We start from the raw sequence: 26,517 nt of genomic DNA on the forward strand, positions 1-26,517 counted from the left end.
AAGCGGTAGCAGAGGCCGGAGCCCTCCGCTCACCCCCGCGGGGAGCGGCGAGCAGTCCGCCCGCGTTGGAATGGCCGCCCGGCTCGGCACGGCACTGCCCGGCGCGGCTCGGCGGGCGGCGGGGGACGCGGCGCTTCTCCGAGTGTGCTTCACACAAAGGGGCTGCGGAGGGAAGAGCCATTTGCGGCCGTAAGGGACGGGGCTGGGAGTCGCGGAGAGGGGGCGCTACCGCGCCCGCCATCCCGCCGCCGTCCCCGCCCTCTCCCACCCGCCTCCCCGCCCGGCCCCCCGGCGCCGCCCGGCCCCCGCCGGTTACTATGGCGCCCCTTCCGCGCAGGCCCGGCCCGGTTAGGCCCGGCGGCCGAGGGGTGCGGTCCTGTAGGGTGGCAGCCTGTAGATGCAGGCGGGTCGGTCGGGCCGTCTCTGTGAGAGCCCCCAGCACAGTTTCACAGCTCTCGGCCCACTTGCTTGGCTCGCTGGCCTTCCCCACAGACGTTCTGTCAGACCTGTGGGTCTCTGTATTTCTCTGAGGTCCACCAACAGATTAGTCCTAACAGGGTTAGGCGAGCCCTTCGCTTCCTGTCCCATCCAGACTTTGTGATGTGCGAAGTCCACGTGGGCACCTCAGAAAGCAGAAAGCAAGTGTAAAGTGCAAAGAACCACCCCATGATGTGCCACCTGAACAGGGGTCTGAGCTGTGACTATGGTGCTTGGCCCTGGCCCATCCTTCCTCACAAAAGTCTGGAGCTGGGAAGTTCAAGGAGGTGGACAGATGTGGGAGAAAGGAAGAACTAAATGAGGGTAGTGAAAAAGGAGCAAACTAGTTGCAAACAGAGGGAAGTTGGGGATCCGCAGGTAGGAGGGACTAAGTAACAAAACAAGGTTTCAGCAGACAGCAGTACAGAAACAGTGACTTCGAGGTACCGTGAGCAGTCCCACTGGGTTTCATACAGAGTCTCTGGTAGTATTAATCATGACAGAAGGGACTGAAGAAAAAACGTACAGGAAGGACACTAAAGTCAAATAATGCCATGCAGAGAAACTGTATCATGAGTATTAGGAATGCCTTTCGTTAAATTGGTGAGTGACACTAACAGGTGCCATTATCAATAGATCCCATCAGCGAGAATGTTTACATTTATCAATTACTCACAAACATCTTGATCTCAAAAATAAATTGAAATCTAGGGAACTCTGAACATTAGCAATGTGTATTTTCAAACGAAAGTGTCCTATAATCCCTACAAATAGAACAGGTATTTCAAGGGGAAGTATTGTTAAGAGGGAGCATATTACGAATTTCAGGGTGAAGAAATCGCATTTGTGTGAGGGCCTGTAATCAGTAACTCAGATATTTTGATATTGTAAAAGAGATTGTGTTAAGTTGTGGTTTTCCTCCATGCCCAAAAACCTACTTTCTGTAAAGCTTAATTATCTGGAAAAAAATATATACGAGTAATGGTAAAGAAAACTAAAGAAAACTGTTTTGAATGAAAATTCTCAGGATGATTTAACACAAAATATCTTAGAAGATTCTTAGTTGTGAATTGAACACAAAGTACATGGTGACAATAAATATTTTCCATAAACATGCTATTACAAAAATAATATTTTTTAAAAAGCTGTCAAAATTCCTCATGGCCTTGGAGAAAAGCTTGAAAACATGACCCAGAAAAAAGCTCCAAAGGAAAAGAAATTATCATAATTAAAAAAAAAAAAAAAAAAAAAAAGACAACCAACAACCTTATGATTTTTTGGAGTCTGACTCATTATTTTGCATGTTTGAGATCAGACATTTTGAAAGTTAAAAAATCCTAAAAAAGAATTTCCTTTGCAAGAAATGTACTTGACGCTTGGCAGATATATCGCTACTGCAAGTGGCTGATATGTGGACCGTAATTTGACAAAGTGAATGGGAGACAGATTGCAGCTCTGTATTGAAAAGCTGCTGTTGAGAAACTTGTTATTCATGGGCCATGGATTATTTTTCAGCCTGTTGTAGAGAAAGATGATAGAGATACTGCTTCTAGAAAAGTTGGTCTGGGTGACTGGTGCATGCTAATGCAGAGCTGGAGGTGTCAGTACCTGAGTGACTAGAACATATGATGGCAGATAGTGCAGATTTGGCTTTGTATTTATATGAAATATTACTGGCGATTCCCTTAAGAAAGACTTCAAGTTCCGAGGAGTCTGTAGGAGTTTACAACTATACCATTTGTTTTGCATGGCACTACAAGTTATTTTCATACTTAATGATGCAGGCCCTGAGAGGTTATAAAATTTTTGCTGCTACTTACAGAGATGATTTAATCATTGAGTTGGTAAAAACAGCTGATATTTATGGCAATTATATGTACAGTTTGTAAAAATTAAACAGCTGTTTATATTAGTCACTTAAATGTTTCTTTGTTTTCTAGGGGACATTCGCTGGGGTTATCAGGATAGTGCATTTGTGCAGACTGGACTGCAAAGGTTAATGCTATTATACATTTTTATTCCTCTATGGACTGCAAGGCCCTTTCCAGGAGAATTCAGTGGCATACCAAACAGTTCCACTTCAGCTCATGTAGGTGCATTTTCTGGAAAAAAAAAAAAAAAAGAAAAAGTTGCAACAGACTAAAGAACATGAATCAGTTTTTAGAAGCTCAAAAGGAAGGAACAGTTGTTCAGAAGAGCAGTGATCTTTTAAAACCATTCAACATTCGGGTGAATGTCTCCAAAATAGTCTTGAAAGAGGTTTTTCACCATTGTATGAGGAGAATGTCATTGCTTTTCTTACATAAATAGGAACAAGCACCTTGAGAAACATTATCTGCTGATGCTAAAAAAGTTGTTATTCCTTTAAATGCTATCTCCTAGAGTGAAACTGTGGAGTATGAGTATTCTCTATACAATGGAGAACTGTGGAATTTGTGGCAAAGACCATTATGGATACAAAAAGCTTACAAAGCAGAGTGGACAGAAGTTTCAAATGGATCTAGGGACCAGCCATAAAAAAAATAAATTCTGAGTTGAAAATAGCCAGAGATAGAGGCAAGAGGCTTCAGAATGGAGGAAGTATTGCTACATTACCCTCAGCCTAGAGCTGTTGGAGGATTGTCTTCCAGACAGGCTATTGTTCTAAACCAACCCATCCATTTGCATGTTCTCATGGAGGCACTACAATGGTTGGGCTGTTAGAATTAAAAAGGAGCTAGAAAGTTTGGCTGAGATTACAGGTTATCTTGTCTGCCCTAATGTCTTACTTTGCTGCTCGCTCTGGTATATTACAGTGGGGTCCATCAGTAGTCATAAAGCATGCTGTCAGCCAAAAAGAGGTAAAAGTTCCTTTAAATTATAATCTAAGCCAACATCTCTTTCCTTTAATCTTACACATCTATACCCAGTTTTATTTGGGATTTCCTGGCAAGATATCTGACCATCTACTATAAAGATAAGATTTCTTGATTTTCCTAGGAAGAAGCAGATGTGAGACTGTGATGATAGCATATTATACATAGACAGCTCAAGACTTTTCATGAGGTTGACTCATCTTTACAGAAGAGCTTTCACCTACATTTTTAAGAGCAAATGAATTGAGAAGTATATATTTGCATATATATATACATATATATATATATATTTTAATATATATTTTTATGGGCTGACTTTGGGAACCAAGAGTTCCAGAAAAGCTAAAAGGGTAGTCATGAGATTTTGCTGAGCAGGTCTGTCCCACTGAAATTTTTGCTTTGCGTTCTGATGCACAGGACTGTTTATTTTTCAGAACAAAGCTCAGTGTTCATCAATTTCTAGAGAGTTGTTAATTAAATAATAATAGGATGAGAGGCTGTCCCTTTTGTTGATGTCTTTTTGTTTTATGTCTTTAAACCGAGTATGACACTTAAATCTGGGAAGATGCAGAAGATAATGATATTAAGATTACAGCATATTTAAAACAAAGTAATTAATCTGTCCTTTTCATCATCATGAACTCAAATCCTTTAAGAATTTGATTCATTTTAAGTGTTGTTGACATTCTGGGTGTGCCCTCATCAGCGAGCATAAATCAGTGTGTTTAAACAGAAACATCTACAATCTGGTATCAAAGCCTTATAGCGGTGGTATATGTTTCAGAGTATTTAAACAGTTTGCAGTGCTACCTAATAGTCTGTCAAATCAAGTGTTGTCAGACAGGTAATGAAAGAGGCAGCTATTTTATTATTTTAGCCACTGTTCCTGTCTTGTTTAATTCATTTGTGATGAAAATGGCCAGCTCTGTATTGTCACACTTGCATGGACATAAATTGTTCTCGTCTCTGTAAAGATCACTTCTAAATAGTTAAGAAAGACCCTGACTTCCCTTTGTTACAAAGCAAAGAGAAAGTCTGAGAATTGTGATGCCTTCTCATTTCAAACAAATGGTACGTAGCCAATTTAACAGATATAGGTGTGGATACGTGGGCTGAACCTGATCTGTGTTTTGCAGCTTACCAAAGGTTCGTAGTACACTCATCTGCCATTGCCTGCAGTAGGAATTAAACACACATCCCCTCACAGAATCAAGATCTTAATTAACTATGCGAGAAATATAAAAATGTAAAATTCACCTTGCATATTTGCAGCTTTAGTCTGTTCCCATATGCTTCAAAGACACTGCCAGATGGTTCAAGTTACCAAATTTAATATGGCCATGCAGACATACAAACAGTGGACCAAGCTTGGAAGAGAACATTTCACTGGGTCTTAGAATGAAATTAATTATAATGGTCAGAGAAACAAATGAAAATGTGAAGTTCTCCTTTCCCTCTTCCTGTATTTCCTATCCTACCAAGTGATTTATATAAGGTACATTGTCCATGTGGTATGCAGAAAGGCTCAAAAATACATCAGAGTACGGTGCATGCTAGATCTCAAGTGTTAAGGTTGCCAGCTTTCCACTCTTCCACTTATCTTGTGAAATCAATTATGAAACATCTAGAAGGATAAGAGATCAGGAATTTCTGGTTTCATGCTATTTTTATCTGAAGTATACTGGAGGACTGTATTGGGGTTTCAGAAACTAAAGATTTTGGAAGATTTTTTTTCAACAGCTTATTTTGTAAATTAAAGGGTATCTAAAGGCATTTTATTTCCTCCAAAACCAAAGATCCATAAAAGCTATGTAGATGTTATTTGTGAAATGCATTATATAGGTTACAGATGTCTAGAGAGCAAATACATGTAAATGTTTGATACCATTATAAGTACGTGTCTGTGCATATTGTCAATTGAATGGTCAGGAAAAAGAAAAGACGGGGCTGCTCACCGGCAGAGATCACTGACAACATGAGTCTGTATCGCCAGGTTTTCCACAGCATTGAAAAGAGAATTCTCATTGGCTAAGATGCTAATTGGCTAATGCAAGTAGATGATTAATCAGTTTTCAGTTCAGATCAGTGATTTTTCTTTGTGATAAATCTTCCAAATGGAGCTGAGATTCCACTGCATGAGTCCTCCTGGAATGAAGAGATCTCTACAGAGTTACTGAAAATCTCTTTATTTTCAATGCCTGGCTTTCTCATCTCAAGAGTGGTTTTCTTCCCCTTTGTATTTAAAAGGTTTCTGTTAAGCAGCCCTTTGGATGTTTTGTAAACCTCCAAGCAGGGACATCTTGCAGCAGAAGATTCCCACCTCGTTATATAAAAAAGTAGGCAACATACNTCTTATGTACTTTTAATTAATACTTCAGGTGCAGAATTATAGGTGCTGATAGAAATTTAAAGATTCAGGCTGTATTCTCTGAGAATATTCAAATACAGTGATGAGTTCACAAACTAAAGCATTATTTTTAGGGCTAGAAGCTTATCTTTTTTGTTTGGTTGGTTGGCTTTGGTCATTTAATATTTGAACTAGAGAAAGTAAAAAGCAAAATGGCCTGTTTGAATATAACCTAGTGCCTCAGAGACTTTGGTTACCATCAGAAAAGTACCACACAAGGGGGCACAGTTGGCATTTGAAGTGCAGAAGGTCAGGACTGAGGCACAGTAAGACTGTGCTGGGAGATTCCATTAGAGCTTCCTGTTGTAGCAAATAAATCAAGTCCCCTTCACATTTAGTAGGTTGATGCAGATGCATCATCCACATGTCATCTGCCATCAGTTTTTAAGGGGTTTGATAAGTTGTTGGACTGCTGGCTTCAGAACAAAATTCCTTCCCTTGCTGAGATTTCAGTGTTTTCCTGTTGGATCTCCAGGAACTTCAGACCACCTTTCTTCTGCTACATGGTTCTTTTCTCAATGAAGCTGTCACCCTCAAATCTAATAAAAACATATCATCCTTTTCTGGGCTTTTTAGTTTGACAGTTTCATGTCAGAGCTTTGTTCCACAATAAAAATAAAAAATTTCTATGTGTTAAAGAAGTCCTTGGAAAACTGTAAGTGATAGAGTCAGCATTTACAGAACATATCACAACAGGTCTGACTGACCTTGGCAGCAATAGGAGATCACCATTTCTCATGGATGAGCTATTCCTAAATGTCTGCCTTTTATGCTGTATAAGGCAGAAATGCTTTTGTGGATCAAGGCTACTACTTTCTGCTTCTCTTTATCAGAAATTACAGGGACATCTTCTGTTTAAGAAATATCTTCCTGAAATCCTGTATTTTGTTCTGTGACATCTTAAGATAATGATACACTGCAGATGTTATTTTAAAGTCTTATGCTATTTGCTGTTCACTTGTTTGAGGATTTTGTATGTTTTCTTTTTATCACAGTCATCCTTCAAAGATTAATATTTGTGGATGTTCTCTAAATCATCTGCCTTTATGCTGGTTGTCAGAGCATAATCAACAGTGTTTTCTTATTGGAATGCCCCTTGTTCTGTTTTTAGTAGCTTCCAGGTGTACCAGTTGCAGAGGCTGAATAGTCAGTCTTGACTGTTCATCTTTGAAAACTGCTGCTTCAGTAGCACTATCTGACCATGCAACAAGTCAGTCTCCATCCTGTTTATATTCTCCCTTTAAGTACAGGAAGGCCACAATTTCCCTGCAGTCTTTTTTTCTTCATACTGAACAAGCCCAGCTCCCTCAGCATGTCTTCATAAGGAGAGATGCTTCAGCCCTTTGATTATCTCTGTGGCCCTCCTGTGGAATTGCTTCAACAACTCTGCATTCTTCTTATACTGGGGACCTCAGGCCTGAGTGCAGTACTTCTACATGGGTACTCACAAGAGCAGAGCAGAGGGGGACAACCACTCCCCTGCTGGCCACCCATCTTTTGATGCAGTTCAGGGTGCTGCTGGCCTTCTGGGCTGCAAGAGCACACTCTTGTCTAGCTTTTTGTCCACCAGGACCTAAGTCATCCTCTGCAGGGAAGCCACACTGGAAATAGCTGAGTTTATGACCAGTTGTTGAATGCTTGTAGTTTTATAAGAGCCCCTGGGGTGAGCTGCCTTAATGCATAGTGTCCTGGAAATAATTAAATAGAAACCAAGGATAGCTGAAAATAGAGATCAAGGAGGAACGGTTTAGTTCATAGCTGTAGAACACACGCACACAAAAATACCCATCCTCCTAAGATACTCTTCCCCTTTCCCATAGTGGAATTTTCCTGATTTGAAATTACCTTGAGAAGACATGATTTGCCCAAGAGGTCAGCAGGTCCAATCTCTGTACTGGAGGGTAGGAAGTGGGGTTTCAAAGCTGAGAGCTCCTTAAGATGAAGTACAAGTGTCTCACTTTCATTTTAATGATGCATCACGCTCCGCTGGTCACTGCTGTATTCTGGATAAAACAGTCCATGGAAGAAAGTCCAGTGTTTTGTGGCACAAAATCATAGTTCAGTGTCATCTCCAGGGTTCCTTTTTAGTTTGCTGGAGAAACATGTAAAGACTATTTACGTATGTATAACTAGCACTGCAACAGGGAGAGAGAGCTGAAGCATGCGTTTATACCTGGTGAGAGCCATGCATGTCCTACATCTGCCTGCCTGTCTCTCATTAGCATGGGAAATATCAATTATGTGTAAAAATAAACAAATAAATAAATAAAAGCCAGTTGTCAATGCCAACTATTTTATACTTTTGGTTTATTTTTCTCGTTTTTCTATTTCTGTACGCTTAAGAAAAATGAGATTATATTAAAGAAAAAATAAATAATAATCAGGGAAGAGGGAGATACAAACTGAGCACCTTATAGTGAAAAGTGTCTTTAAGAAGAAATGCACTATAAGGAAGGGGTTTAAGGAATCTGAGCACAGCTCATTTGTGCTACAAGTACAATGCCAAGTGACACTGAGGGAAGGGTGGGGAGAGACAATATTTCTGAATTTCCATGTCTGTGTGGATTTAAGTCAGACCCTTAACCTTATTTGAATATAGCATTTTTGTCATTTAATATATTTCATACAGAATATATAAAGAAGATTTAATAACTGTCTCTTAGCTGTGGTTTATCTCTACCTCAGAGAAAGCCAAAATGAGTTTCTGTGAAATGGCTGAAAGAGCATACATGGTAAGTCTTCTATCACATTATTTCCAGTCTTGCTGATTTGTAAAAGATCTTTCAGAAAGATTCTGTCTTTCAGTGTAAAATGTTAAAGTTTGATTCTATGCCCAAAGTTTATAAAAGGAACTGCAAATAACCAGTGAAAGTCTAGCTTGCCATCTTCTCCTTTTTAAAACTCCTGAGACTGCTTGCAATCACATGGAATTTGCACGAGTGTTTAACTCAAGGTTTTCTCTTACAGAAAAAAACATAATGTGTTAGCGTTTTTCTGGTTATAATAACAGTTAAATATCTTGGAAATAACTAATCAGATCCCCAGGCTTCCATGTGCCTTTATGTTTTTCTCTTTAAGATGTGCGTCACAGATAAGGACTAACTTTGTGCACTGTCTTAGGGCGCTAAGGACACAAAATGAGCAACACTTACGTAATTAGTCAGCACACCCAAGTGTTCCAGGATAAGATCTCCTGAAGTATCATAGCAGAAATATTAATTGAATGCTTCATTTTCTGTATTTAAAACTAGAATATTTTTGCAGCATTTCACATTCTCTGGGTAGCTTTGCATCAGACTGAGTTGTTCTTTATGAGTGGGATTGCACAGGAGCAGTTGGCTATTTTTCTTCTCCAGAAGCAGGCTGGCCCACTGGAATAATTTAGTGCAACAAAATTCCTATTTCAGGCTTTTCAAGATATCTCTTTGCTTGGAAGTGCTGCAGAGGTTATTCAAATTTTAGTGCTAGTGGTTTCCTAATACTTGAGTTGACTGTCCATCAGAAGTAATAGCTGTCTGTATTAATGCAATTAATATCACTATTAATGTGATCACTACAGCTGACTGTATCTTCCAGTGGCTCTTCCCAAAATGCTCTCCGTGCACATCCAAAAAGGCCAGACGAATTCTCTCTTAACATAGTGAGAAGAAATCCATGGAGGTGCACACTCTATCACAAACAAATCAAGGGATGCCATAAGTACTGGCATGGCCTGTAAGTCAGGAGTCATTGTGGAAACAGCATTCAGGTGTAGGGTATTAGTGCTAGTTGTGCTGTGGAAACAAACTCTGTGCCATCTGATGTTTCTGATTCAGAAGAATCTCAGTATTTGTTTGTCTTCCTCATACACTCAAAATCAGGTGTCCACATCTGTTTTTTTGTTTGTTTTCTTTCATACAGTTTGATTCATTTGGGACATTTTGCTTCCAGAATATGAAAGGAGTGGCTTTGCAGTCAGCTTCAGCAAATTGAAATCTGTGCTGAAAGCTTCTGGAAATGGTGGCACTGCTCTGTTTTCCTCCCTCCTGCTACTGCCTCCTCCTACAGCCTCCCTGGGGAGGATGAGGTCGCTTGTGGCTGCACAGCCATTTCTGTCAGGGAACAGGCTGAAAATTAATGTATGGCATAGATCTCAGGTGGATCAGGGCTGTGGTTTTTTGATCTGGGTAACTCTGGTTGCACGAGAACTAGTGATGAAATGAGAGGAGAAGGGGGAAACTAGGATTGAAGTGAGGAAGGAAAGAAGGACAAAGGTACAGTCTATGAATAGGTTCCTAGGAGTCCTTTTGCTAAACTAGAGGTGAACTGTGTTTTTTGTGTTACAGGAGATGTTACCAAACATCAGAAAATTCTTTTTTTCTTTTTTGTCTTTTTCCTTTTTTTTTTCCTTAAGATTTACTTATTTACTTTCTGAGTAATATACCAAGGATTTGAAGCAGAGCCATTATTTAGGACAAATAATGAAAAGTGGAAATAATGGTAATACTGAGACAGTTCACAGAGGTATAGGCAGTAGGCACTCACTGGTCACTGTCTTTCCATTGAACATTATTTGAGGGGCAGATGTTGAAAATAGACTAAAAATGATCAAACATGTCTAAAAGTCTGACTGGGATGAAAACTCACATAAATAAATCTATCATTTTCCTTTTTTTGCCTCCTTCCATCACTTTTCTTGCAATTCGTACCTACCCAGTAAGGCCCATGAAACCTGTGGTGCTGGAGGTGGAGTGATTCCATGGAGTTATGTCAGCATGTGAGTTGGGAAGGGAGCAGGGGGACTGAGGAACGGGGGGGGAGGGGGGGAGAATAGAGGAACAGATGGATCTTAGATTATGCTGCAGCTGAGATTGAAATAAAATTTCACCTTAAAATGGGGTGGCTGCTGCTTCTATGAAACTCTTGGGGATAATTCATCTGCCACTTGGTATATTGGCAGGATTTCTTTCCAGGTTCTATCCTCTATTCTCCTTCATGCTTTGTACGTGTATACATGTGTGTGAGCTGTGTGTATGTAATTTTCAAGATGCCTGGCCCCTTTTTTCTCCTTGGCTAACTTCTGAAATAGAGCTGTCAGGATGATTCCAGTGTTTGGAGCCATATTATTTCTGACAGAATATAGCTCTTCTCCTCAGTTTTCTTTTTTATGGCCTGAAGTCAATGGGAATATTCAATGCAACCTAAGGTCAGGTTGTTGAATTTTAACACAATTTCCCATGAGAACTAAAAAGATGAAAATTCCTTTAAGACTGGGAACAAAAAGTGGATCTTTAGCTGCCCCAGTAACATAAGGAGTAAAGACTTGTTATGTGGCTATAAAAAACAACTCGAAGAAGGTTCAGATATAAGGGGCTGAACTTCATTTAATTTGTCTAGGAATTTAACACATGTCACCGTGTTATCGGTACAAAAGGGTAAAGCTCTCATAGCAACTGACCATTCTTGCAATCCTGAACTTCAGTAGATCAGCTGTAGGAAGATATGTCAACTTAAATAATTTCACAAATGTGTTGAAATAAAACGCACACAGTCAGATGAATCTATATGACACAGAAGGATACTAAATCATTATGATGGACCATATTTGAATACAACTACCAATTTTTTGATGAGTCTTTTAAAATACAGAAGAAAAAAAAAAAACAGGGCGTGTATGAGATGGACAGATTTGGCTAGTTCCTTTCTAGCTGATGCAGTATCTCAAGATGCAAGGGGTTGTAAACAGTCAAGAAAAATGTCAATGAAGAATTTCGTAATCTTGAGAAGATAAGGTAATGCTCATTTATTTCTTTGAAGGGAAGAGGCTCCACGCCTGTGCCCACCCCCAGAGGGGAAATTCACAAGGAACTAGATCTTTCTTAGGCAAAATTTCTTGTAGAGGAAGTGGAAATTTTAAAGCTCTGTAAAATTGCTTGAACTTTGAAAAGACAAAGTTGTCTCCTATGTTTTCTTGGTATCAGAAGTTTTGTTGTTTGTATTAGTGATGAGAATGAAGGTGCTACTATTTACATCTGTAGATGAAATCAACACTTCTGTATAGCTTCAGATATGATAAAAATGCCTTGCACTTCAGTGTTGATACAGCTTTATGCCGATCATTGAAGAGTCCAAATACTAAATTTAGAGCAGAGAGTTTTGCTATATATGTTCCATTTAAAAAGGCAAAAGGGGCTTTATTCACGTAATATATTAAGCACTTTTACTTCCCCAAATGACAGATATCAAACTGTGTTACTGTCCTTATTAACAGCTTCAAAGAGAGACATTTTCCCATTTTCCTGTTTGGTGAAAATAATAATCCTGTTTTATCAATGGCTTAAAAAACTGTTTTTATATGGAAACATTGCGTAAGGGTTATATTTTAAGTGGAGCATACCATTGAAGGGCATAAGATAAACCTCACAGTTACACTTGCTATGGAGTTTAAAAAAAATAGAAGAGTCACTGTCTCGCCCATAGCAGGATGAAGGAGGAAAAATCCAGCTTTCTGAATGATGACCAGGCCAATTATATTTAGGCATCTTATAGAAAATCTGCTCTATGGGATGATATTTGTGGTATCAAAAGTGCCTCTGTAGATTTTGCCCCCACTTAATTTTTTTTCGGTTTTCCTTAACAATATCAATTCTTTCACATTGTTTTCAGTCTGCTTCACATTCCCTTGTCTTGATTCTCCTTCCCTCTCTCTCTCTCCTTCACACCCTTTCTCACTTTTTCATATCTTCTCAGAGCTGTTAGAAAAAAGGCTGCCTTTCTGTGTGCTATGTTTTTGAGGTTTAGCAATTTTCCATTTCACTTCGTTCTTGTAATACTTTTTCCACTTAATATTTGGGGAGAAAAATCGTTTTATTTGAAGGCAAGCCAGATACACCGTCTCAATGTTTTGTGCCAAAAGTCTTACCGTTGACAGAAGGTGTATGTTACAACTGTAACTGTCTCCGCTCCCTAGTTTGGTCTACAGCAGCCTGAAAGCTCTGCATGTTGCTTACAGTACATTGTTCTCATGACAACACATGTTGTATTATGTGGGAAGTCATTGGTCTGGAAGCATAGTAGGGATGTTTTGGGGGAAGATGTAATCTGATAGAACCCTAAGGAAGGAAGTAAGCTGAAGTGCGGCAAAAAAAAGGACGTTAGATTTGTTTGGTGTTGTGTGGGCTCATGTGGTTATCCAAGATGGTTAGGAGGTGGAATATATGTAAGATTTTAAGTAGTATATGGGGGTTTTGTGATCAAGAAGCCTTCACCGAAGCAGTGCATTCAGTGCAGTACAAGCTATTTTTCATAGTAATGAAGACTGAAGAAAACAGTAAGAACTTTCAATTTTACTACTTTCAATTTTACTACTTTCAATTTTAATGGTTTTTGTATTAGTATAGAAAACATTTGCTTGCCTTTAATCCATGACTGATTTGTCCTAGATAATACTTACTTGCAGTGTATATAAAGAGGCTATGTAAAAGTGGACAAAAATGATGATACCATTCTCAAGACAGACAGAGCTGGCAAACACAAAGATACCAAATCATTTAGGTACCATGGTGATAGATGCCTTAGAGATAAATACAAGGAAGACAAACAGAATGAGTCAATTCATTGCCTAATTTGCATAAAAATTTTCATAAAATAACTTGTAGTGTTGGAGAAGGAAAATAAATACTTGGTGTTTAAGTTGCTATGGTGTTGTGGTTAAAAATAGAAATAAAAATAAAAAAAAAAATGAAGAAATAGTCTAAATTACATCATGAGTTGGCTCACCATACAGTGTCTTCTAAGTAACTAAGTGAACATGAAAAAATGCTTTAATTACTGAAAGGTTAGATGTGGTACAAAGTAGTGTAATGACAGCCTTTCCTGTCCTCTTAGCTTATGCAGCAGAATTAACTATTAATTTCAAGAAGCTTTGAAAAGAACTGTGCAGCAAATGCTTTGAATTCCTGTATTTACCGCCACGAATAAGCCTTACTTCTGTCTTAGTGCTTTAGATACAGTGATAGAAAGATCAATATGTCAGCCTTTGAAAACATTTTCTGCCTTTTCTTCTGGCTGGGAAGAGCATTTATTTACTCTCTTTGACTGTAATTAAGTCAAAAACCTTATTTTATAGATTCTTCCTCATAAGGCTGGTGAATGCTTTCCATTGCATCGAAAGGGGTATCAACTGTTTTCAGCAGACTGCCCAAACACGTGCCTAAGTTCACTCTTAAACATTTTATTGGATATATGCCTAAAGGAGTACATAAGGAAACTAAAAAGCAAGACACTCTTGAATGCTTTTTAGAATAAGGACCTAAATAGGAATGGAGAGTAATGTGTCTTGTTTTCATAACATTAATTAATTAGCTGGTTTATTAACAGCCTTCATTTACTGATATCATCTCTTGTAGTTATGTAACTTTAAACATTACAGAAAAATACTTTGCTTACATTTTGTTCGGTGTATGTATATCCATAAGTACGATTTTCACCAACACAAATTAGCTGCAGAGGTACCAATAAGCTGTAACGGCTTGCTTCCATTTAGACATATTTTGCGAGTAAAGTTTACAATACTGAAGGAAGGTAGTAGGGGAAATAAGGTAAAAAGAAAATCGACAACTTCATTCCAGTTTTTTGGAAAGTACATCAAAATTTTGTGCCTTTGCTGCAATGTAATTATTTTTGAATTGGTACTCCTAACTGAGGAGGCAATGTCCTATTTTTTTTTTTTTTCTGTTATGAATGAGCAAACATAAGAAGCACTCTGAACAGAAAAAACATGCCATTTTGCAGTTTGTAAAGCATATGGCTCTGAAAATGTAGCTCAAAGAGGTCATACTCTGTTTTTATGCTTGAAAAGTCAAATTCTGGATTGGAGTTCGGCAAGACTAGTTACTATGTCTAACTTGTAGTCCATTTACTGGGGATCAAGGTTAAGAAATTTAAGGGTAACTTAAGACATCCGCTCCTTGTATGAAACTTCCTGGAACAAGTAGGCACCTAGAAGTTTTTTCTGCTTTACTTTTACTGAGAACTCTCTCAAGAATGGCTGATTTTGCCAATATTTTTCCTTGTAGATGACATTAAATAAAATAAAATTATCTCCCTAATGCATACCTATGCAGGCATTTGGAATGCAGCAAATGTGTTTTCTTTATGACTGAGCAATTTCAGCTGTGAGCAGCTGTAGAGAAAAAAGTACAAAAACTGAACCAACCAACAAAAGAATAAAGAAAAAAAAAACCAAAAAAACAACCCAACATTTCCTGAGGTGTATTGAATTGTAGTACCCTAAGAATATGGATATGCATTTTATAATTTATACATGTTAAAATAAAATAAAAATGTAAGTTCAAACTACATTCACCACTGGTTTTAAATGCATTCGTAAAAATGACATTGGAAAGGAGTATAGGATGGCTTACAAATGTTGGGGTTTTTTTTCCATCATTTTCCGCACATATTCATCAATGCATTCTCCTTGTAAAGGTATTGTCTATAGTTTGGAAAGTCTTTATAAATGAAATTCAACAGAAGCAATAGACTTACTAAGGAGAAATGATCTTATCTAGGATAGTTCATAGTGTATTTCTGTGTATGAGTACACATCTATTGTCCATAGATACAATTTAGAGAAGAGAAAAAAGGTACAGAAAAGAGTCCTGACAATATTATTTGTAATGTGTCTCTACCCATTCATTCACTGAATAATTTTGCACCATCTAAAACACTAATTGGATTGCACGATTGCATGACTCTCCGGAGTATTGCATCTTAGCAATAAAATCCCCACAGAGTCATTTATCATGTCAAAGGGTAAGTGATATTTTTTGGGGTATTCATCTGGATAGATGAAAAAAAAACACTGCAGTTTGGGAATTCATAGATACAGAGGCATGACCTGTAAATGAATGATCTACAAGATTATGCACTGGGTGTGCTTCAGATGCTTCAGATAGCAATGTATAAGGCATTTCAGTATATAAATATTAGATGCCTCTTTTTAAGTTTGAGATACTTGTAGTTTCAGCCAGTCCTCTCACACCTCTGGATGCTTCCATAATGCAATATCACAGTGGAAGTAAAAAACCATGGAGTGAGTCCACCAAGGAATAAGGAAGTGGATTTTGGAGTTAGGAAGGTATTATTTTTTTATTAGCCCGTAGTTATCAGGCCAGTCTACCTTTTCCATTGCTGTAATATACTCATACTCAGCTACATCTTGGATATAGTCCAGAAAAAATAAATTTGGGGGACCATCTTTTTTTTTTTTTTTTTTTTTTTTTTTTAACGCCCTGCTTTTTTCAGTTGAATACAGTGGTCTTGAGTTTGCAAAAATCAACAGTTTTGGTTGACTTAAAAGATATATATAGTGGAGACCAATGGGAAAGGCCTTTAATTTTCAAAAGCACATCCAGCTGAACTGTACAGAAAGACTTACATGCTTAATATTACAAGTACATATGTTGCCTAATTTCAAAATACTCCAGATCAACCTAAGGGTAAGGTGAGGAGCACCTTCATCCTGAGTTATTCATGTGTACATGGAGACATGTCTCTTTCAGACACTGCTAGAAGTGCAGTTTTATCTATGCATGTTAAAACCTATGTCACGTACAAGTGTTAGTAGAATTCACGAAATAAATAGGCATAATTTTGTATAACTATCCTACAAAAATGAGCCCAGTATCATTTACTGGTCTATCAAGTATACCTACCTTGCACTTTAGCACTCACTGTTTAAACTAATGGTTTCCTGGATCTCGGCAAGGCAGGAGCAGGAAAGTAATTCTGCCTCTGGCTCTCTTAGGGAGGAAGAAGTATGTGAAGAAAGATTCATTATTTCATGTTCATGAATAAAGTGCTTAGAAGTAAGCCGTATGTTGTGATGCCTGAGTGGAAGGAGGAATCTTCTTGTATAAACCCCTCCCTTTAATATTTCCTATTTTTTCCAAATCCTCTTGCCTTTCCATGTGCCATTCCTAGCTTTCCCCAGGACTTGTTAGAGAACTTTGATATCTGAATTGGATACTGATCATAACTGGGGAATGACTGATTGTGTTCATTCATGATAAAATGATAAACTTGAGTGTCTCTGGATAAGGATCGGGGGGAAGGCCTGTAAGTGTGACATCTTGGTGGGGGTCTGTTATAGACCTCCTATTCAGGATGAAGAGAAGGATGGAGCATTCTCTGAGCAGCTTGCAGAAGTTGAGCGATCGCCAGCACTTGTTCTCTTGGGGGACTTCAACTTCCCTGATATATATTGGAAATATACTGTGCAGAGGAAGAAATCCAAGAGGTTTCTAGAGTGTGTGGAGGATTCCTTACACAGCTGGTATGAAAGCCTACCATGGGTGGTGCTCTGCTAGACCTGATCTTCTCTAATAGAGAAGGACTGGTGGGAGATGTGAAGGTTGGGGACTGTCTTGAACAGAACAACCATGAAATCATAGAATTCTCTGTCCTTGGAGATGTCAGAAGGGTGACTAGCAAAACTGCTATCCTGAACTTCCAGAGGGCAGACTCTGACCTGTTCAGAATGCTTGTAGCACAGGTTCATGAAGGGCAGGTTGTGCTTGACCAACCTCATCTCCTTCTACGACTGGGTGACCAGACTGTTAGATAAGGGAAAGGCTGTTAATGTAGTCTACCTACACTTCAGCAAAGCCTTTGACACAGTCTGGGGAAACTGGCTGCCTGTGGCCTAAATAGGTATACTTGTCTTTGGGTAAAGAACTGGCTAGAGGGCCATGCCCAACGGGTAGTAGTTAATGGAATTAGGTCCAGCTGGCAACCTGTTACAATAGGTGTCCCCCAGGGGTCAGTACTGGGGCCCATCTTGTTTAATATTTTTATTGATGACTTAGGTGAGGGGACTGAGTGTACCCTCAGTAAGTTTGCAGATGACACCAAGTTGGTAGGTGGTGTCGATCTGCCTAAGGGTAGGGAGGCCCTTCAGAGGGATCTAGATAAGCTGGATTGCTGGGATGAGGTGAATGGGATGAGGCTCAACAAGGACAAGTGCCAGGTCCTGCACTTTGGCCACAATAACCCCATGCAGGGCTGTAGGCTTGGGGATGAGTGGCTGGATGACTGTGAAGAGGAAAGGGACCTGGGGGTGTTGGTTGATGCTCAGCTGAATGTGAGCCAACAGTATGCCCAGGTGTCCAAGAGGGCCAGTGCCATCCTGGCCTGCATTAGAAATAGTGTGGCCAGCAGGAGCAGAGAGGTAATCATCACCCTGTACTTAGCTCTGGTGAGGCCGCACCTCGAGTATGGTGTTCAGTTTGGGGCCCCTCACTACAAGAAACACGCTGAGGCCCTGGAACGTGTCCAGAGAAGAGCAACAAAACTGATGAGGGGTCTGGAGCACAAGTCTTATGGGGAGTGGCTGAGGGAGCTGGGATTGTTTAGTCTGGAGAAGAGGAGGCTCAAGGGAGACCTCATTGCACTCTACAACTTCCTGAAGTTGTGAGGAGGGGTTTGGCCTCTTCTCTCAGACAACAAACAGGACCCGAGGAAATGGCTGCAAGTTGAACAAGAGGAGATTTGGATTAGATAAGAGGAAAAACGTTTTCTCTCAGAGAGTGATCAGGCACTGGAATGGCTGACCAGGGAGGTGGTGGAGTCGCCGTCCCTGGCAGTGTTCAAGAGGCGTCTGGATGAGGAGCTATGACATATGTTTGGTTTAGTGACTTATGGTAGCAACAGTAATGGGAGGACAGTTGGACTAGGTGATCTTGTAGGTTCTTTCCAACCTTGTGATTTTATCTTTCTGTGATTTCTCAGTATGTGGGTAGACTTTGTTAACTCAAAAACATTCAAAAGTATTGTCACAGAGAACTTAACAGTAGGGAATCTTGAGGGCATAGGCACATCTGAAGCACTTTCTTCTTCAGAATTAAAAAGCTTTCCTTACATTCATTTGGGATTCTCAGTTCCTCAGGGAATGCATCTAAGTGTAGCCAAAACAAATTGTAGGAATCAGGTGCTCCAATGGGATAAAAGCCATGGTTATTAAGAGATTTTAAATTTGAAAGATGGAGAAAAGTGCCTACTGGAATTTCACAAAAAAAAGAAAGTACAATTTCCACTTATTTTCATGGGCCTGTGTTAATACCTTTGAAATCTGGATCTGGAAACCTGAGTTTCACTAAAATCAAGTGGAATTTAGTATGTTAAAAACTAAGTCATACCTGAAAATAAAACTTTGATGGTTTAGATACTTGAGTAGTTTTCTGAATTTTAGCCTTTGTCCGTTCAGTTGTTACGGCAATTGGACATTTCATTTAACTAAGATTCTCTTGATATAGAATCACAGAATCACAGAATTATCAAGGTTGGAAAAGACCTAGAAGATCATCCAGTCCAACCATCACCAATACTTCCCAGTTAAATCATATCCCTCAACACAACAACCAAACGTTTCTTGAACACTCCCAAGGTCGGTGACTCCACCACCTCCCTGGGCAGTGCATTTCAATGCCTGACTACCCTTTCCGAGAAGTAATATTTTCTAATGTCCAGCCTGAATCTGCCCTGGCGCAGTAGTATATATCTGTAGTATTTTATAGAGAACAAAAAATACTTCTGTCAATTAAAAGAAATAACGATAAAAGGCAGGAGACTATTACCTACAAGAACAGAGACTTAGGTCCAAGTAAGTAATTTTTCAACACCTGACACAACAACAACAAATGCAAATTAACTTTTTTGCCTAGTTGCTTGTATTTTTTTTATTTTTAATTTATTTTTATTCATTTAGTCTTTATTTTATTTTTCTATATATATACTATCTACACATTAGACAAGAGATTTGGACTGAACTTATGAAAAATAATTTACATAAGTAACTTAAGTTACCTATAAGTTACTGCTTTTTTTGAATGAGATGTATAATTTATCCTAAAATGGAGCCCTGCTATTCCATTTTCTTTCGCAAGTGCAAAATGATCCTTTGCTCAAAGCTCCACTGACTTCAACAGGATGTACAGTCAAATTGTAAAGGCTTACAGATAGCGAAACTTGCAGGATTCAGCCTCAACCTTCATGTATTTCTTTATTATGTATTTGAAATGTGCAACTTAAACAGGAAATAATAGCATCAGTACTCCTTAAGTAGGGCATTACAGAAAGTGAGCAGCTACATGTTCTTGATGCTAAGGGCATTCTGTACTAACTAATACAGTTAGTAACGAGCACATTAGAATTGTACATAGCAAGCTTACGAGCTGAAATGATGAACATGTTCTGGTACAGTGACTTTTTTTTTCTGGGTCTGCTACTAGCACTTGTTCTATTATGCAAATCAGGAAATAATATTTTTAGAAATCCTCTTTTTATTACTTATCTCTGTCAGATAATTGCAGCAGGAATAGTAACACCTTTTTATCCACAAACAGTTGCATAGAGTTAGAAGTCACTGGAGTGAGAACTTACATTTTTAAAGTGATTGTGAATATATTAACTATTACCCTAATTGTACCCCTATGTCACTCTCTTAACTGCAGCAGTTTGATAAGATTTCCAGTATCTACTTCAACACTAACACAAATCTGTGGCACAACAGTGACACTATTAAAAAAAAAAAAAAAAAGTTATGTATTGTTAAGTGCTATCCATGCATGCAGCCGTACCATGAGAACTTTGCATCTAAATATGCCAATAAATCCTGATTTGTCTGTAGAAATGACATACCCATCAGCAAAATACACCAGAAGTAATTATCCAGTCAGCCTGAGTGCACAATGAAGATGAGATTAAGTTCTTTAACAAAGTCTTCAATAAAGTTTTATTTTATTTATTATCATAGTAGAAAATGAAATAAATGTTAATTTCCACAATAAATGAAATAATTCATTTATTTTCAAATGTGATAAATGTGAATTTAGCATAGCTAATAGAGATTTCTACATTCAGACAGTATCATTCGGGTTTTATATAGCTTGATGCTGAAGTCAGTAATGAGTTACAGAAGTACGACTGCTGATGTTACTTGGCTAAAAGAGACATCTCTCTGCACTTTAAAAGTACATTGGTACATTCTGTCTGTTTTCATATATTGCTTCCTTTTGATGCGACAGAAGATAAATTAATGAATTTGTGTTTGCGAAGCACTGAGTTGTTTTTCTTCTTCTTTTTTTTTTTTTTTTTTTTTTTTTTTTTTTTTTTAAATAGAATAAAAAGGAAATCTCTATTAATGCACAATGGAAGCAAGTGTTTTTCCAGTTCAGCAGTTTGGGTTGCTTCAAGAGGAGAGTAGCATGGTCTGTAACTCTGACAGCTACTAGTAGTTTAGTTTACTGCTTTTACCACCTGCCTTCTGGCTTATTATTGGAAGCAAGAAGCATGCAATTAAGTATGAGGAAATGAAAATAAATGACACTGTTCATTGCACATTACAAAGTGCCTGGCAGAAAGAATGCAGCTTGCCTGGACCTGGTGACCCCTGGGGAAAACATGTCTTGTGCCTGGGAAAACTCCAGTGAATCAGAAACTGACCGTAGTTTTATCTGATATCAAACACAGTTGTTTTCTTCTGAATATTTTTAAACTTTTTAAAAATTATTATTATTTTTAGAAATTTCTGATTTTTTTTCTCCAAATTATTAGAATATTAAAGTGAAACTTACTGTGTATAGAGGCTACATCACGCTGAACGTGCAGTAATGTCGTAACGGTTTCTTGAGGAGAGGTTTTTGGATTGAACTTCCAGTAGGACCAATTTTAACTGATTATTAAATTCTAAGGGTTAATGTTTTTTAAACAATTAAGTCAGTTTGTGAAGCAAGGTTGCAGTGAATACAGTGTTACTAAGTATGTAACTCAGACCCTCCCCTTGCCCCAGAACCTGAATGCTTAAAAGCTGAACAATTTTAAATGCTAGGTTCTCTGTATGTGGTTTATACAGTTGTTAGAACATAATGGTAATAATTGGTTTTTAGTCATTCATCCAAAATTGTGTAAGCACCCCTACCAAGCTGAGTAAACATTATCCTGGTATTACAGAATAGGAAGAAACTGCAGCAGAGGGAAATCTGGTAATTCACTCAGAACATGCAGAAGATCAAAGAGTAGTTAAAAGTGAGATACCAAATTGAGCAAGAAAATGGAGTTTGACATAAATCATGTTTTTCTGCTACAAAAGTCAAATTCATCTTTTGTCAATCCCGGATTACTCCAGTGCATGAATTTAGCCACTACTGTCTGTTTTGTGTGGCCACCTATAAATAGCGGAGAAGCTTTCATAGTGAAAGCAGAATCAATTAGTGGCTTCATGTTTTCATGATCTGCTACAAAACCAGAACACAGATGATGTTTGCTCAAGTTTGTAAACTTTTCAGCAAAGGTGAATAGCCAGTGAATATTAGAACACAGACAACTTCAGGTAGGAGTGCTGCCAAGACTTCGTGGTTTTTCATACTTCATACTGAAGAAAGGAGTATCTTGGTAACATGTTGGGTATTGTTTTGAGTGTCATTTTATTCACCCAGTAACCTAAAGTAAAACTTAAGGGTACAAACTTGGGAGGAATTGAAATGATGCAAGGTCCAAACCAAAACCACCAATTTCACATTTCTGGCTGAATGTAAGCACAGGAATCTTATCTCTCTTCCTCTCTGTCTCTCTCTTCTTCACCCACGCTTTGTTCCCTCCTGTTCTCCTTCTCTCTCTTTCTCCCTTCTTCCATTTTGCATGGAAACAATGTAGAAAAAAAATTGTTTTAATCCATATTTTATTTAGGTAAGCTTCCCTTGTTCCATGAAAAGGAGTGTTCTCTACTGCACTTCTTAATATGACTTCTTAGACTCTGATAAAAGAAGAAAAAAAAAAATAAGGAAAAGAAAAAAGATATTTAGATATCACTTGTTCAGTTTCTTCAAGTTGAAAAGCACGTCTTTCCAGAGATGCTTTCTATCCTTAGTCCTGCACAACATGAAATATGGTTGACAGCTATATTACCACACTGCAGATTGCAAAGCAATTCACATTCACACTTCTAAGTGCCTCTCCTTTCAAGACTTATGGATGTATGCCAAATTACTTGCATTATGGTATATGGCCTTCTATACATACTTTATAGAACAGGCCTTTGGTTTCCATTAAAATCAATGAAGTAGAGTCCAAAACAGATTTTCTATAGAGTGTACTGGATGTCAAGCAAGGTTAATAATAAAATAATACGTATATAATACACATCTTCAACATACAACCATATTTCTATTTTTAACATGGTATTTTTGGTATTTAGGATAGAAACTCCACTGATAAATTTAGCGGTTGGGTTATGTTCAGCTTTCAGTTTTTGCCCTCACTAGTGTATGTGAAAAATAAATGTACAATTTAATACACTACTTAGGCAATGTTTCCAAATGTAATGGACCAGCAAACATTTAAGGAGCTTAAGGTTTTATGCTAGAAGAAGAAAAACACATTATTATTTCAAAGGAAATGGGTGAAACACGAGATACCCTTCAATACTTGTTCATCTAGACAAATAAATGACTGTGCCATCTCATAATGCCTCATTCTGAGTCTCTGAGTTTGCATGTTTCGTGATGGTAGTCAAACAGGGAAGTTAAAAAAAGATCAGTAGGAATGATAAAATAATATTAATTATATGAACTATGAATATGCTTTAGTCACACTAATATGATAAATGAAGCAAATTTATAGTTTTGTAAAATAACAGACTCATGAAAAACAGGGTAATTACAGGTCAGATTTTGGGGGGGAAGAGAGAAAGGACATGCTTTAAAGACATCTGAGTAAAATCACATCTTCAGTGAATTTATTGAGACTAATGCTAGACTGAGGTGAAGGAGCAAGACAAGCAGAAAAGATGTAAGAATGAGTGTATAGAGTGAAAGGGTACATTTCATCTTTCTATTTATTGATTTACTTTTTCAATGAAATTATCACTTTCCTTTAGGCTTACTGAACCTAGAAGACAGCAGTGATGCAGTTTCAAAAATTGCCTTAAATCTAGAGGAGCAAAGCATGGAAATCACTGTTGCTGGCTGTTTTCAACAAGTTCAAAATCCTTAAAGTTCTACTGATGTTAAAAGAATATGGTTTACTAGAGTGGGGGCATGGTGGACTTGTAATGCATGTTTCTGTATAGCATTGTATTTTTGGCATCCATGGACACTGTAGCTCTGTATTCTCTTGAATGCAAATGGATTTCAGACAGTGTTTTTCACTATAATTGTAGCATATGTGAAAACTGCTGATCTGTATCTCAAAGATGGTCTCTAAAATCACATTCTGTGGTTATAAAAAAACAGTACCTCCATTTATCAAGATAGCTTGAAAGAAATTATAGGGAACAGTCAGTCACATGTACTGCAGATGATTATCCACATGTAAAGGTGAAAATGAAACAAACTGATGCCATTTAAGAATATTGGCATGATTAGTAAGAGAGAAAGTATGTTGGTTAATTTCAAAATTCTGAAAAGGAATTTCTGGGGATTAAATATAGTTCATAAGAATTACTGTACTGGGTCACACTTCTTATCTCTTAAAAGGATGCATGAAATGTGCTGGGAATAGATTACAGCAGAGAGTGCAAGTACATTGTGGTCTTTCGTTTGGTATGCCCACATGCTTCAGTAGTTACTTCTGGTAGGTCTAAGCCTCATGTGTTCATCTAATCTCTTTCAAAATCTCGAATATCAGCCATGTCACAGAAAAAAAAATAAAAATATTGTCCACGGAAGTGGTTGAACAGAAATTCCAGATCTAAAAAAGGAGAAAGTTGTATATTTTCTTTACCAAAATATAAGGAATCAGTCATAATTATGTAAGCCTTTTCTCCAGAGTTTTGTCAGCTCTAAACATCTAAACATTGAAACAAAAATTCAGCAGAGAGTCTGTAAAGAACATGAAGACAAATAAAAGGCAGAAAATTCAAACTTATGAAAGAAAGTTGCTGATATCCATTGAATTAAAATCATTTATAAATTTAAAGACAAATTTTTAAATGGCAATAGCTTTTTTCCTTTTCAGGTCAACCAGATGCTCAGTTCAAGGAAAGTGAGATGTTTGAAGATCTTTACAACTTATATTAATGCAAAATGCATGGTTGAGTCTATAGGAAATTACTTGCTAACAGCAGTACGTATTGAACAAAGGAAATAAATTTATGTTTAGTAGTACTTGCTCTAAAGTTGAGTTCTGCTCAGATTACTGTAGCAGCCATCTGAATATAGTAAAATTTATGACACAATAGCAGGTGACTATCACCTGCTTCAATCTTGAGATAAACTGTATTTGCCCAGATATTATTTCCCAGCTGTTATTAGCTCATTTGTAGCTCACTGTAAATGTTCTCCAGGAGCATTTTGTGAACTGCCCTGGAGACCGCTAGGCAGATCCTCAGCTGCTGACAAGGAAAAAAGGCATGAGTGTGAGGAAAACACTGAATTCTCACTTGAAGTCCCTGGTGTCTCATGCAAGGACCTCCTGCCAGAATATGTTAGTCTAGCTCTTTGATTTCTCTTTTGTTCTCTACTGAGCTGAGTGCAGCAAGACCAGAACTACAATATATTATAATCTGTGTTTTAGGGGCCTAAGAAAAATTTTCAGAACAAGATTATATACTTATTTAACTTTGGAGACAGCTCTCTGCATTTTTGGCATAGCTTGAATGTGGAGACCAAAGTTACAGCTCCTGGTAAGGTCCTGCTAAGTAATGTTGAGGCCAGCATTCAACTGAATGTGACTGATAGAAACTGAGGATGCTGATATCTTTGCACAGTGTTTATGTATGGTCTAGTATGATGTGGAGTTTTCATTATAACATATATTGGTTTTATAATCCCAGAATTGTGAGGAGAATTAAATGTCTAATATTCACTAATAAGTCTGTAAGTCTTGAAAAAATGCTGCTTGCTTGCAGTGGAAAGGAAAAGTATTCAGAAAACATAAAACTATGATGTATTAGCATAATGCCATTGAGAATCAAGTGTTACAGTCTTTTATATTTTTTCACTGGTGTTCCATAAACATGCAACATATCAGGTTAATATATCAAATAAGTACATAAAGTCTTCCTACAGTGCATAAGTGTTCCATATATTACTGTTAAATCTTCTGAGGTTAAGTGAAAACAGAATGCAATGTACTCTAAATAAATATAGAGGCACTGAGTCATAATAGAAAAAAATTAAATTATCTTTTTACCCTAAGAACTGTGTCAGAATCTCTTGGTGAAAATGCTGATAGGTTGAAATCAGATTTTATTTTTTTTACCTTTCTCAGGGATGTGCCAATTTCAACAAAACCTTTCCAGTTTCAAGAAGGTTTTTCTGGTTAAAAGTGAATAAAACTTAGAAGACCCACCTGGCCAGTAGATGTGTGTAAAGTAAGACATTACAAAGGTCAGTCTGTTCCCATGACTGCTTTACATGATGGCCTTGAACCTCAGCTTTCATCTGAGGTGAATGCCCTCCCTCTTGACAGTAGTTTCAGTTTCCCCCACTGCATGTGCTTGGGTCTGTTTACACATACACATAAGTGATCATTTGGGGGATGGAGCTACAGTCTAGCTCTATCACAAGGAACCAATATGGGATCCCTATTCCTAAAGAGGAGAAAAAGATGCTCATTTCCCCCAGAAAACTTTTGAATATTCCAGAAATTTTCATTAGAAACAGAATTCTGACCAAACTAGCAAAAAGGATAAAAAATAATCAGGACCTGTCTGGATCCCTATCTATACAACATATTGTAGGGTACCTGCTTTAGCAGGGGGATTGCTCTCAATGGTCTCTTGAGGTCCCTTCCAACCCC

The 26,517-nt window shown here is 38.0% G+C and overlaps 1 long non-coding RNA gene across 1 annotated transcript in view; it reads left to right on the top strand.

The window, feature by feature from the left end:
- Positions 1 to 26,517, top strand: part of LOC116652960 — a 45,041-nt gene that overhangs the window by 367 nt on the left and 18,157 nt on the right. The gene's annotated exons all lie outside the window — the stretch shown is intronic.

Source organism: Coturnix japonica, chromosome 2 (genome assembly GCF_001577835.2).
Source record: "Coturnix japonica isolate 7356 chromosome 2, Coturnix japonica 2.1, whole genome shotgun sequence".
In the NCBI taxonomy this organism is placed as follows: domain Eukaryota; kingdom Metazoa; phylum Chordata; class Aves; order Galliformes; family Phasianidae; genus Coturnix; species Coturnix japonica.